This window comes from Mustelus asterias (assembly GCF_964213995.1).
Source record: "Mustelus asterias chromosome 26 unlocalized genomic scaffold, sMusAst1.hap1.1 SUPER_26_unloc_3, whole genome shotgun sequence".
In the NCBI taxonomy this organism is placed as follows: Eukaryota; Metazoa; Chordata; class Chondrichthyes; order Carcharhiniformes; family Triakidae; genus Mustelus; species Mustelus asterias.
This window is the reverse complement of record NW_027590098.1, coordinates 859,824-872,998: the sequence shown is the minus strand read 5'-3', so window position 1 is coordinate 872,998 and position 13,175 is coordinate 859,824.

The window sequence follows — 13,175 nt, the reverse complement described above, 5'->3', positions numbered from 1 at the left end:
TGACCCTTTTTGCCCTTCTAATTCCCCGTTTGAGTTCTTTCCTACTTTCTTTGTACTCCTCCAGAGCTCCCTCCGTTTTTAGCTGCCTGGACCTAACATACGCCTCTCTTTTCTTTTTGACCAGTCCCTCAATATCCCTGGTTATCCAGGGTTCTCGAATCCTACTCTTCCTATCCTTCTTTTGTACAGGCACATGCCTGTCCTGTAGCCCTAACACCTGTTCCTTAAAAGACTCCCACATGCCAGATGTGGATTTACCCTCAAACAGCCTCTCCCAATCAAGAGCTGCCAATTTCTGCCTAATCCCACTAAAGTTAGCCTTCCCCCAATCCAACACCTTACCCTTGGGACACCACTCATCCTTTTCCATCACTATCCTAAAGCTAACAGAATTGTGGTCACTATTTGCCACATGTTCCCCTACCGAAACGTTGAAGTCCTGACCGGGCTCATTCCCCAGTACTTGGTCCAGTATAGCCACCTCTCTAGTCGGGCTATCTACATATTGTTCCAAAGAACCTTCCTGTACGCATTTTACAAATTCCTCCCCATTCAGAGTCCCAGCTCTCAGCGATTTCCAGTCTATACCAGGGAAATTGAAGTCTCCCACTACAACAACCCTATTTTTCCTGCACCTATCCAGTATCTCCTGACGTTTCCGTTCTTCCACTTCCCTTGGGCAGTTGGGGGGCCTGTAGTACACCCCCAACACAGTGACTGCGCCCTTCTTCTTTCTAAGCTACACCCAGAGTGACTCGTTACACGACCGCTCTGAATTGTCCACCCTCTGCACCGCTGTAATATGCTCTCCAACTAATACCGCTACTCCCCCACGTCTTTTGGCCCCTCCTCTGTCTCGCCTAAAACACTTGTACCCCGGAATATTGAGCTGCCAGTCCTGTCCCTCTTTCAACCAAGTCTCCGTCACCGCAACCACATCCAAATTCCTCGTGAGCATTAAGGCCCTATGTTCGCCTTTCTTACCTGCTCCGCTCCTTGCAGTGAAGTATAAGCACTCCAGACCTCCAGGCCCAGTGAGGTCATCCTCCCCCAGAGTGCTCTTCTTCTTTGCCAGCCTTGTCCCAGCCCCAAGCTCGTCCCCAGCCTCTACACTTGTCGACCTAATATTTTGATCCCCACCCCCCCTGCCATACTAGTTTAAACCCCCCCGAACTGCACTAGCAAAACTGCCAGCCAGGATATTCGTGCCCTTCCAACTTCGTTGTGACCCGTCCTTCTTGTACAGGTGCCATCCTCTCCGGAAAACTTCCCATTGATCTAGGAAAATGAAGCCCTCCCTCCTGGACCAGTCCTTTAGCCAAGCATTCCATTGTACTAACTCCCTATTCTTAGCCTCACTGGCACGAGGCATTGGGAGCAGCCCAGAGATGGCCACCCTGGAGGCCCTACATTTTAGCCTATTTCCCAACTCCCTGAATTGCTCTCGTAGGATCCCCCTGCTCTTCCTATTTCCGTCATTTGCACCAATGTATAGAATGACATCCGTTTCTTTATCTTTCCCTTTTAAGATGCCTCCTATCCGCTAGCATCCATAACCCCAGCACCAGGTAGGCAGACTACCATCCTGGAGTCCCGTTCGCACCCACAGAATCGCCTGTCCATGCCTCTAACCGACACAGCCCCCACCACTATTTCTGTCCTAACCCCTCTCTTTCCTTTCCGGGCCACAGAGCCTGACTCTGTGCCAGTGACCAAGTCACTGTGGCTTACCCGTGGAGAGTCATCCTCCTCCACACTATCCAAAACAATATACTTGTTTTGGTTTGGGACAACCACAGGTGACCCCTCCACTAATTGCTCACTCCCCTCCCCTCTCTCACCTGTCGCCGAGCCCTTCCTATTATGAGAGACAGCCACTGGAGTACTCTCTGGTACATTACCCTTCTGACCTTTACTCCTCCTAACTGTGACCCACGTGTCTTCCTCCCGATGCCCCGGTGTAACTAGTTCCCTAGAACTCATGTCAATTATTCTCTCATTCTCCCTGACTAGACCAAGGTCAGCAATCTGCAGCTCCAGTTCCGTGACTCGGTCCCTCAGGAGCTGCAGTTCCACACACCTGGTGCAAATATGAACCTCCAGGAGGCTAGGTGTTTCCAAGAACTCCCACATCCCACACCGGAAGCACCGAACTGGCCTATCACTCATAGTAACCCTTATCCTATATAGGTTTGGATAAAAATAACTTACCTTGCCTCGCCCTGTCCCCGAAGCCCCGTGAGCCAAAGCCCTTACAGCTCACACTCTGCTTCCCACACACTCCACTGCCCGCTCCCGACGCTGCCCGCTGTATACTGCAGCCTATCCTTTATACTTCGCGCGCTTAAAACACCCTTCCCAGACTCCTTAGCAGCCCACTTCCAGTTTTCACTTTAAATTTAAGAAAAATACGACTACAAAAGTAAAGGCCAAAAAAAACCACACACTAACAGACTAATTAAATAAATAATTAAATCAATCAATCTCTCACCAGCACTCCTGCCTCCAATCACCCCCTCTCTGCTTGCTCCAGTGGAACAATGAGGGGGAACCTCCCAGGTAACTGACTTTTAAAGTTAAAATAACAACCCTTCCCAGACTACTTAGCAGCCCACTTCCAGTTTTCACTTTAATCTTAAGAAAAATACTACTACAAAAGTAAAGTAAAAGTAAAGGAATCGAGGGATATGGTCCCTGGAAGGGTAGGGAGTTTTAGTTCAGTCGGACAACTTGGTCGGTTCAGGCGTGCAGAGCCAAAGGGCCTGTTCCGCTGCTGTAATTGTCCTTGTTCTTTGATCTTTCTTCAATTGTCATTTCTGAAGTTTATCGAGCATTTTTACCCCTATGCTCTTCCACATGTGTTCTTCTTGCATCGGAAAGTAAATGTTTAAAATCCCGCGCATGAATCACTTCTCTCAGAGCTTCATACGTCTTGGCTATTTTCAAAGCCCTTATCCACTTGTCAAAATTATTCGGTTTGATCCTTTCAAATTCTATGTACGTATGACAACGTTCTTCCTTAAATTTCGAACCCATTGTCTGTAGATTTCTACAGCTCAGATGCACCCACGATGGCTTTTTGCATCATAATTCCCAGATACCTCTTCTGATAGTGACGCAAACACCTCACTTGCTGTACTTACAAACTTATTTTTCTTCTTTATCCTTCTAATCAAACCTTGACAACGCTTGCACATATTTAAATTGATCCCCACTTGGCCTTTGGCTTAGATGACTCGCTCTTCCTCAACGCCTGCATCACTAGTCCCAAACTATACATTTCCCTTTACCTCCGCCATTTTAATTGACGTTCACTTCTTATTTCCGGTTCCCGAATTTGATATGCTCTCTCTTTTTCCGCTTTTTTTCCCCTTTCTTTTGGCGCCGTGTGAGTGGCACGGTGGCACAGTGACTAGCACTGATGCCTCACAGCATCAGGGACCCAAGTTCGATTCCCGATTTGGATCAGTCTGTGTGGAGTTTGCACATTCTTCCTGTGTTTGCTTGGGTTTCCACCGGGTGCTCTGGTATCCTCCCACAGACCAAAGATGTGCAGGTTAGGTCAGTTGGCCATGCTAAATTATCCCTCATACCCAAACAGGGTATGGAGAGTAGGGGATTTTCACAGGAACTTCATTGTAGTGTCAATGTAAGTCTGCTTGTGACTAATAAATAAACTTGACTTTAAGTTTTAGGGCTATCCTTTCATTTACTTTTTCCTCAGCCTGCAATTTAAGCTGCACTATCTCTTCTTCTATCTCGACTTCAAACTGTTTCAATTCTTTTGCTTGTTGTTCTTCCATTTCTCTGTCTTTTCCTGCTGCAATTGCATCCTTTTACTTGGCTTTGGTGATCTCTCTCATTCCTTGCTTCGAATTCGAGTTGCTTCATTTCAAATTGACTTCTAGCCACTAACAAAGATTCTGACTGTGTTTCTGGCATTTTAAATGCTGCGCTATCGCCACAATTATCTGTTACCCTTCCTTGCGCCGTCAGGTGATATCAACTGCAACATTTTTGCCTATTCCAAAATCTTCATTTTCGTCACCTCTTGCAAACGACGCTCATTGATTTCTTCCACCCTGAGAACTCCTTAGCCTCCGAATAAACCTTTATTTCACAAGTTATTCCTATTTCAACCTGAATAGAAGCTCGGAAATGAAGACACAAATATGCTCACCACTCACTGTCTTTGAGTCCAAAAATCTTAAAGAAATCAAGGAAGATACATTTTAATCCCGGATATGCCCCCTGTTCTTATAATCTATGTCAGAAACTCCAATGCATTTTATGATTTCAGCCGAGACCATATGTTTTGCACTTTGAAATTTGCTCGGGTAAGCATGAGATGTTTCTCTTCAGGCATGATGCAAGTGGCCCTCTAAGGAGCTTATAGAAAACACATTTTATTTGAGAATAGTTAACACATAGAAAGCAAATTAGCAATAACTTGTATCAATGACAAATAACGAAACACCAACCACGATTTGTAGAAACCTGAACAACTAAATGGATACTTCAACTTCAACAAGCCCCATAAACAGACACTCTATTTGGGTTAGCACAGGAAGCACTTATTCTCACGTTTTGTTATTGAATTCTGCAGCTGATTCAAAGCACACACAGGCATGCGTGAAGTCAGAACAACTTCCCAAAATACCAGGGACAGGGATCCAGAACACTGCATCCAGCCCGAGATCCACACCCTTCTTACTAATCAGCAATCACACTGACACCAAGCATATTGGGTGAAAAAAAAAAGAACTATCCCACCTGGTCTGTCAATCAATCTTCCTATCGCACTTCAAACGGTCATAAACTCCTAAAAAGACATATTTCTAAAAAATAAATGAAAGTTGGATATAGGGAACAGATGGTGAGGTACATTTCAGGCAAGGGAGAGATCAGCCATGATGTGATTGAATAGCAGAGCAGGTTCGAAAGTTTAAATTTGCTTCCTTCTGCTCCTAATTTCTCTGAAGTGGTACAAATCATTTGGCTTCAGAAAAACTGAAATATCCTGTGCCCTTTCGGATAAAGATACATAAGAACATAAGAACATAAGACCTAGGAGCAGGAGTAGGTCTTCTGGCCCCTCAACCCTGCTCCGCCATTCAATAAAATCATAGCTGATCTTTTTGTGGACTCAGCTCCACTTACCCGCCCGCTCAACATAACCCTTAATTCCTTAACTGTTCAAAAATGTATCTATCCTTGCCTTAAAAACATTCAATGAGGTAGCCTCAACTGCTTCACTGGGCAGGGAATTCCACAGATTCACAATCCTTTGTGTGAAGAAGTTCCTCCTCAAATCAGTCCTAAATCGGCTTCCCCTTATTTTGAGGCTATGTCACCTAGTTCTAGTTTCACCCGCCAGTGGAAACAACTTAGCCGCTTCTGTCTTATGTATTCCCTTCATAATCTTATATGTTTCTATCAGATCTCCCCTCATTCTTCTGAATTCCAAAGAGTATAGCCCCAGTCTACTCAGTCTCTCCTCAAAAGCCAACCCTCTCAACTCCGCAATCAACCAAGTGAATCTCCTCTGCACCCCCTCCATTGCCAGTATATCCTTTCTCAAGTAAGGAGACCAGAACTGTAGACAGTACTCCGGGTGTGGCCTCACCAGCACCTTATACAGATGCAACATAATCTTGCTGTTTTTAAACTCCATCCCTCAAGCAATTAAGCACAAAATTTCATTCGCCTTCTTACTTACTTGCTGCATCTGCAAACCAACTCCTTGAGATTCCTGCACAAGGACACACAGGTCCCTCTGCACAGCAGCATGCTGCAATTTTTTTACCATTTAAATAATAGCCCATTTTGCAATTTTTCCTACCAGTCAACCAGTCCTGCCAGTCAACTTTGAGTAAATCAAGTCTTGAGAAAAAAAACAAGATTGTCTCACATTCTCAATGCAGTCGGTCAACCGAAGAATAGAATGAGCCTGATTTTGTAACAGCATTAATTTATCTGGAGTCCACACATAATTATTTTCCGATCTGCATTTTGTCCTCTCACGATGGGTGAACTCCCCTCGCTGAAAGCCAATTTAATTATCTCATTTTGAGCATACTTTCAATCTCCTTTTGAAACTCCGCTAATTTTCGAGTGTGAAATCGATAAGGATGCTGGTTAATTGGAACAGCATTTCCTTCATCTACATCAGGTATAACAATTCAAGCAAGTGTTACTTATTCCCATTTACCTGTCCATGTGATATCAATCAATCTTCCAGGTCATTTCGATTTTCAACTAGAAGGTAACTCAATCATTTATCCCAATTTCTGAGAACATCCTCGTCATCGGTTTCAATTTGAGAAATGGCAAATTCAGTGTCGTGTATACCCGGTTCTTCACTCTGAGCTATCACCACAAAAACATCCTTCTTCTGCTTTCCTCATCTATCCAAATACATTTTAAGCATTTACACATGACACAGTCTGCGACCTTTCCTTCTATTTGGCGTTCTTATCAAATAATTCACCTTACTCAGTTTACTTTCTATTTGATAAAGCCAATAAACCTTGCTTTTAAAAGATTCACCTGGCACTGCTGGCAATACGAAGATGTTATCCCCACTAGCATAACGACAGAATTTTGATTCTTATCCGATTTCTCTTTCATCTAATGCTGTGCCTGTTTTAAATGTTACCTGGCCAATTCATCTGCAGTATTCAACATTTCCCTCAAATTTGACACATCATGTTGCCTGGATTGAGTGGCATGCCTTATGAGGATAGGCTGCGGGAGCTCGGTCTTTTCTCCTTGGAGAGACGTAGGATGAGAGGAGACCTAATAGAGGTATATAAGATGTTGAGAGGCATAGATCGGGTGAACTCTCAGAGGCTTTTTCCCAGGGTGGAAATGGCTGCTACGAGAGGACACACGTTCAAGGTGCTGGGGGGTAGGCACAGGGGAAATGTTAGGGGGAAGTTTTTCACACAGAGAGTGGTGGGCGAGCGGAATCGGCTGCCGTCAGTGGTGGTGGAGGCAAACTCAATCGGGTCTTTTAAGAAACTCCTGGATGAGACCATGGGACTTAATAGGATGGAGGGTTATAGATAGGCCTAAATGGGAGGGATAAGTTCGGCACAACCTTTGGGGCCGAAGGGCCTGTTTTGTGCTGTAGTTTTCTATGTTTCAATTTTTCCATCATCCAATAATGAATTCTCAGAACACTGACTCACCAGTTACTCCTCAGCCATTTTAAGTGGCCCTCTTACCTCATGATCAAAAGTCAATTAAAGTGGTCTGAATTAGTTTCACTCATTAGGAGCATTCCTAATGGCAAAGAAAACAAATAGAATTCCTTTATCCGAATCCTCTGGATAATCTTCACAAAAATACCTTAAAATTGACTTTAAATTTTCATGCCACCGATCTAACGCTTCCTGTGATTCTGGATGGTCCACAGTCGATTTACACTGCTTCACTCCCAAGCTAACCATAACCTCCTTGATTAACTCTGTGATATGGTATAACTAATAATGGCATGATGGGAAAAGTGGCCCTTCCTCGAGGTGATACGAACAAAAAACCACAGAGCAAAGCAGCTGCTAAACCATTTGATCCTCGCCCAAACTAGTAAGCTTAAACTAAGGCTGACTCTGCTTATCTTAGGTAAGTGAAGTAATAAAACAATATAAGGCCAACTGGCCTGATCTCAGGGTGTTTTGACAAGTGCCCGAGAACTACGTACATAAAACAAGGCCAACTGGTCTGATCTCAGGGTGTTTTGAGAAATGCTTTAGAACTACGTACATAAACAAGATAAGGTCGGAGGTGAGGGAGTCACCGAACCATTTTGTTCCTTCAATGGACAATATAATGTTATTATTGATAAGACCGAGGGGCTCGGAAGTCACGCTGAGATGCCACTTGTATTGACGTTGCTACTAATTGTTTTATTGCTCATTTTCCCGCGTAAGCCTTTGTGACAAAACCTGATGCTGATTGTGTATAAATTGTGGCCTGTTTCTGAGGCTAGGCGCGGACTTGGTGGAGGAATTAGCAGCTGTACCAACTGCTCTCTGACCTCAAGTCTGAGCCATCCTCTGCATGCACAGCTTCGTTATTAAATGCTTGTTATTTTGACGAGAACGAATTTGTCGAGTCTGTCTTTTACAAGTAATTATCAGGAAAAAAGTTACACTTCAACAACTCTGGTGTAAAAAAATTACTTTTGACCTGATTGTATTGATATGGGTAATCCAGAACTCATATATAAAAGTCAGCAATTCCTCTGCACTCCTTTTAGCGGTAATATTGCTTAATGAAATGGCCTCTGGAATACTATGACACTTTTCCATTCAAATCAAAAGACAGTGATTCCCGCTTCTCGTTTTAGTGAGGGGTCCTACATAAATAGTAAAGACCATGCAAAAGGTTCCTCAAATACTGGAATGGTTATTCAGGGTTTTAGCGGTGCTGGAGCTTTCCCTGTTGTTGGTGGGTACGTCAGGTGACCAATACTGTCAGGAAATTTCAATGAAAGATTCATGAAGCCAATGCCTCTGAAGCAAAGGCATATCTTTATTTAGCCAGCAGCTACTCGGAGGTGACCCGAGAATCGAGTGAGCTTTGAAATGGACCAATCTCATCACTTTGATTAGATCTGAAGTTTACAATTCAAAACGGATAAATTATAGTTTTTCTATCAATCATTACCACGTTAACCTAGTTTAAAATCATCTTCTTTGATATGCACAGACCAATGCACAGTCCTTGTCATTGACCTCAGCAAATTGCATTTTACCATTCCGCATAATGTTATCTCATTTGTCCATTAAAACCAGACAAGAACTCCCATCGTGGCTGAAGTTACTTCCCCGTTGCCAGGTTACCCTAAACACTCTCGATAAGTGTCAAAGTGTACATTCCCACCAGATCATTGCCAAACTGGATAGACACGTGATCACGCATCAGGACACGTGTTCCTTCCAGAGCCTATTCATGAAGATGTAACATGTGTTCCCGCACAAGATACTTTATGATATGATTCTTGCTTACGATCGGCTTCCCAAACTTTTGGCTCTGACTGTTTTGTTCCACTTGGGCTATCTGCTCCCTTTCCTTTTTTCTTATCGAAATTCAAGCAGATCCACTTCATTTTCTTGCTAACATTCAAACTGTTTCAATGATGTTGCTTGCTGTTACTCCCTTTCTTTTATTTCGAATTCAAACTGCTTTAATTCTTCTACATGATCCAGCTTTTTCATTTGTCGTTGAACTCCAGCCATTTCGAATGATTCTGAATGTATGTTTGGCAATTTTAGATGCCGTGTAATTGCCACAATTATCTCCCCTTTTCCTTACACTGTTAGCGAATGTCAACTGCAACTCTTTTGCCAATTCCAAAAGTTTTGTTTCAGTCACCTTTTGCAAAACAATCTGCATGAATTCTTCCACTCCCAGGAATTTCTTAGCCTCTGAAAGAGCCATTTTTTCACAAGTCATCCCTATTTAAACCTGAATACAGCATCTGAAATGATACCACACATGTGCGCACCACTCACTGCCTTGAAGTCCCCTAATCAAAAATATATATAGGAATATAGATTTCAATCTTTCAAAGAGCAGCCAAATGTTCTAATCCAGATCAGAAACTCCAGAGTGCAAGAAGATTAATGATAGCACCAAGAAAAATAGGGTGGTAATAGACGGAGACTTTAACTTTCCCAACATTGAATTGGCAGGCCATTGTATTAGGGGCTTGGATGGAGAACGAATTTGCAAGTGTATTCAGGATGAATTTCTCATTCAGTATGTGGAAGGCCCGACTGGAGAGGGGCCAAACTTGTCCTTTTCGTGGGAAATAAAGGAGGGCAGTTGACAGAATTGTTAATGAGCAATCACTTTTGGACCAGTGACCAGAATTCCATTATATTTAAGGGCTGACCCAAAAGTGGAAATTCTAATTTGGGGCAAGGCCAATTTTGATGGTATTAGACAGGAAATTTCAGAAGTTGCTTGGGGGAGCCTGTTGGCAGGCAAAGGGACATCTGGTAAAAGGGAGGCTTTCAAAGGTGTGTTAACATGGGTTCATGGTAAGCATATTACTTTTAGAGTGAAGGGCAAGGCTGGTAGAAGTAGGCAATCCTAGATGACTCGGGATATTGAGGCCATGGTGAAGAAGAAGAAGGACGCATTTGACTTGGATCAATTGGGATCCCTTGAAGGAATAGGCGGTGTTGGAGTATAGTTAGCAGAGAAATCAGGAGGGCAAAAAGGGGACACGAGATTGCTTAAGCATATCAAGAAAATGAGAACTCAAAGAGCTTCTACTAATACATAAAGGGCAAAAGTGTAACAAGCGAGAGAGTAGGGACTCATAAGGGTCCACAAGAGATGGTTGAGATCCTACATCAACATTTCCAATTAATGAAACATATTTATTCGTCACAAGTAAGGCTTACATAACACTGCGAATGAAGTTACTGTGAAATTCTCGTAGTCGCCACTGTCCGGCGCCTGTTCGGGTCAATGGACCTAGACAGCACGTCTTTTAGAATGTGGGACGAAACCGGAGCACCTGTAGGAAACCCACGCAGACAAGCGGAGAACGTGCAAACTCCACACAGACAGTGACCTAAGCAGGGAATCAAAGCTGGATCCCTGGCACTGTGAAGCAGCGGTGCTAATCACTGTGCTACCGTGCCGTCAGTATTTGCTGCTGAGAAAGCGGGAGATGTGGTTTTCATGGGCTTCAGAAAGGCGTTCGACAAGGTCCCCCATGCAAGACTTCTCGAGAAAGTGAGAGGGCATGGGATCCAAGGGGCTGTTGCCTTGTGGATCCAGAACTGGCTTGCCTGCAGATGGCAGAGAGTGGTTGTAGGTGGGTATTTTTCTGAATGGAGGTCGGGAACCAGTGGAATGCCCCAGGGATCTGTTCTGGGACCCTTGCTGTTTGTCATTTTCATAAATGAGCTTGATGAGGAAGTGGAGGGATGGGTTGGTAAGTTTGCCGACGACACGAAGGATGGTGGTGTTGTGGATAGTTTGGAGGGATGTCAGAAGCTGCAGCGTGACATAGATAGGATGCAAGACTGGAAGACTGGGCGGAGAAGTGGCAGATGGACTTCAACCCGGATAAATGTGTAGTGGTCCATTTTGGCATGTCAAATGGGATGAAGGAGTACAATATAAAGGGAAAGACTCTTAGTACGGTAGGGGATCAGAAAGACCTTGGGTTCCGGGTCCATAGGACTCTTAAATCGGCCTCGCAGGTACACGAGGTGGTTAAGCAGGCGTTTGGTGTGCTGGCCTTCATCAATCGAGGGATTGGGTTTAGGAGTCGGGAGATAATGATGCAGCTTTTTAAGACCCTCGTCAGACCCCACTTAGAGTATTGTGCTCAGTTCTGGTCGCCTCATTACAGGAGGGATGTGGAAATGATTGAAAGTGTGCAGAGAAGATTTACAAGGATGTTGCCTGCATTGCCTTATGAGGATAGGTTGAGGGAGCTCGGTCTTTCCTCCTTGGAGAGACGAAGGATGAGAGGTGACCTGATAGAGGTGGACAAGATGTGAAAGGTATAGATCGGGTGGATTCTCGGAGGCTTTTTCCCAGGGCTGAAATGATTGCGACGAGAGAAAACAGGTTTAAGGTGCTGGGGAGTAGGTACAGAGGAGATGTCAGGGGTACGTTTTTCACTCAGAGGGTGGTGGGTGAATGGAATCGGCTGCCGTCACTGGTGATAGAGGCAAACTCGATCGGGTCTTTTAAGACACTTCTGGATGAGTATATGGGACTTAATAGGATTGAGGGTTATAGGTAAGCCGATATGTAAGCAGAGGTGGGTCGGGACACGACCGGCGCAACTTGTGGGCTAAAGGGCCTGTTTGTGCTGTAGTTTTTCTATGTTCTATGTTCTGAAGCAATGGATTCAGTAAACTTGGGGAAATAAATAGTGATGTCTTGAGAAGAGTACATATTACAGAGAAGGAGGTGCTGGAATCTTAAAACGCATAGAGTAGGGGAGAGCTCAGACCAAAGGTTTGAGATGTGTTTACATTAATGCCAGGAGAATAGTGAATAAAGGGGATGAGCTGAGAGCGTGGATCGATGCCTGGAAGTGTGATGTGGTGGCCATTACGGAGACTTGGATGTCTCAGGGACCGGACCGGATACTACAGGTGGCAACAGTAACAGGATTGATGATGGAGAGGATATGGGGTCAGATTTCAGCTCAGGGTAAATTAGTTAACAGAGGTTTCAATCATTGTGAACTAACCTTAGGTACAGGATGGCGTCAGTAAATAGGGAAAAGAGATTGGGAGAACCATTGAAGTCAATGCCATGTTCCCATAACTCAAGTGACAAAGACAGTCATACATTGAAAGATAGTTTACAAACATAATTGCTGATTTAGAGGTTTACCCGATACGACAATGGGAGAAATTTAGATAATCTGAGCCATCAAATACACAGAAACAGTTTTCGCTGTTTTGTCGGGTTCATTAATGGACATAGAGACACAACAGCAACGGTAACAACAGTAGCAGTGCAGAACAAATGAGAAGATCAGTAATAAAGTCAAATAGGGTTTATAGAAGTAAGTACTGGACTTGACACTTACCAGGGACACCAATCATAGCCAGAATGGGATAGTAAAATCCTTTAACAATGTAGAGTACAACTTCAATCCGGTTTAATAATGATAGCCGATAAAAATCCATCACATGTGATGTAATAAATAGCATGGGTGAAAGTGCCAGGAGTATAAAAACAAATAGGCGGTGGGAGTGGCGGGGGTGGTGGGGGTGGAATGTTCCGATGCATTGTTCCCAGATTCTGATCCATTGTTAAAACGTTCCAGTTCATTGTTCTCAGATTCTGCTCTCTCCTCCCACTGTCTCTGCAACTGATGATCTCTGTTAGTGTCGGGGTTGACGCTCCCCTGACTCGATGGAATAAGACACTGAAACGGAATCCATGATTAATAGAAGAAGGAAAACCTCCAGTGACACTGCCCAGATCCATGGAGACTGATATTAATCACAGTCACTGAACAAACAGCTTCAATTCACCCCATTCAATCCACCACTTTTTATGTCACAAAATACAACAGTCACCCGGTCTGCATGAGATGACAAGGGTCAGGGAGGGATGGAAAGACGGAAATAACAGAGGGTCCGACCATAAACTTTCAATCTTCATTGGATATTGGA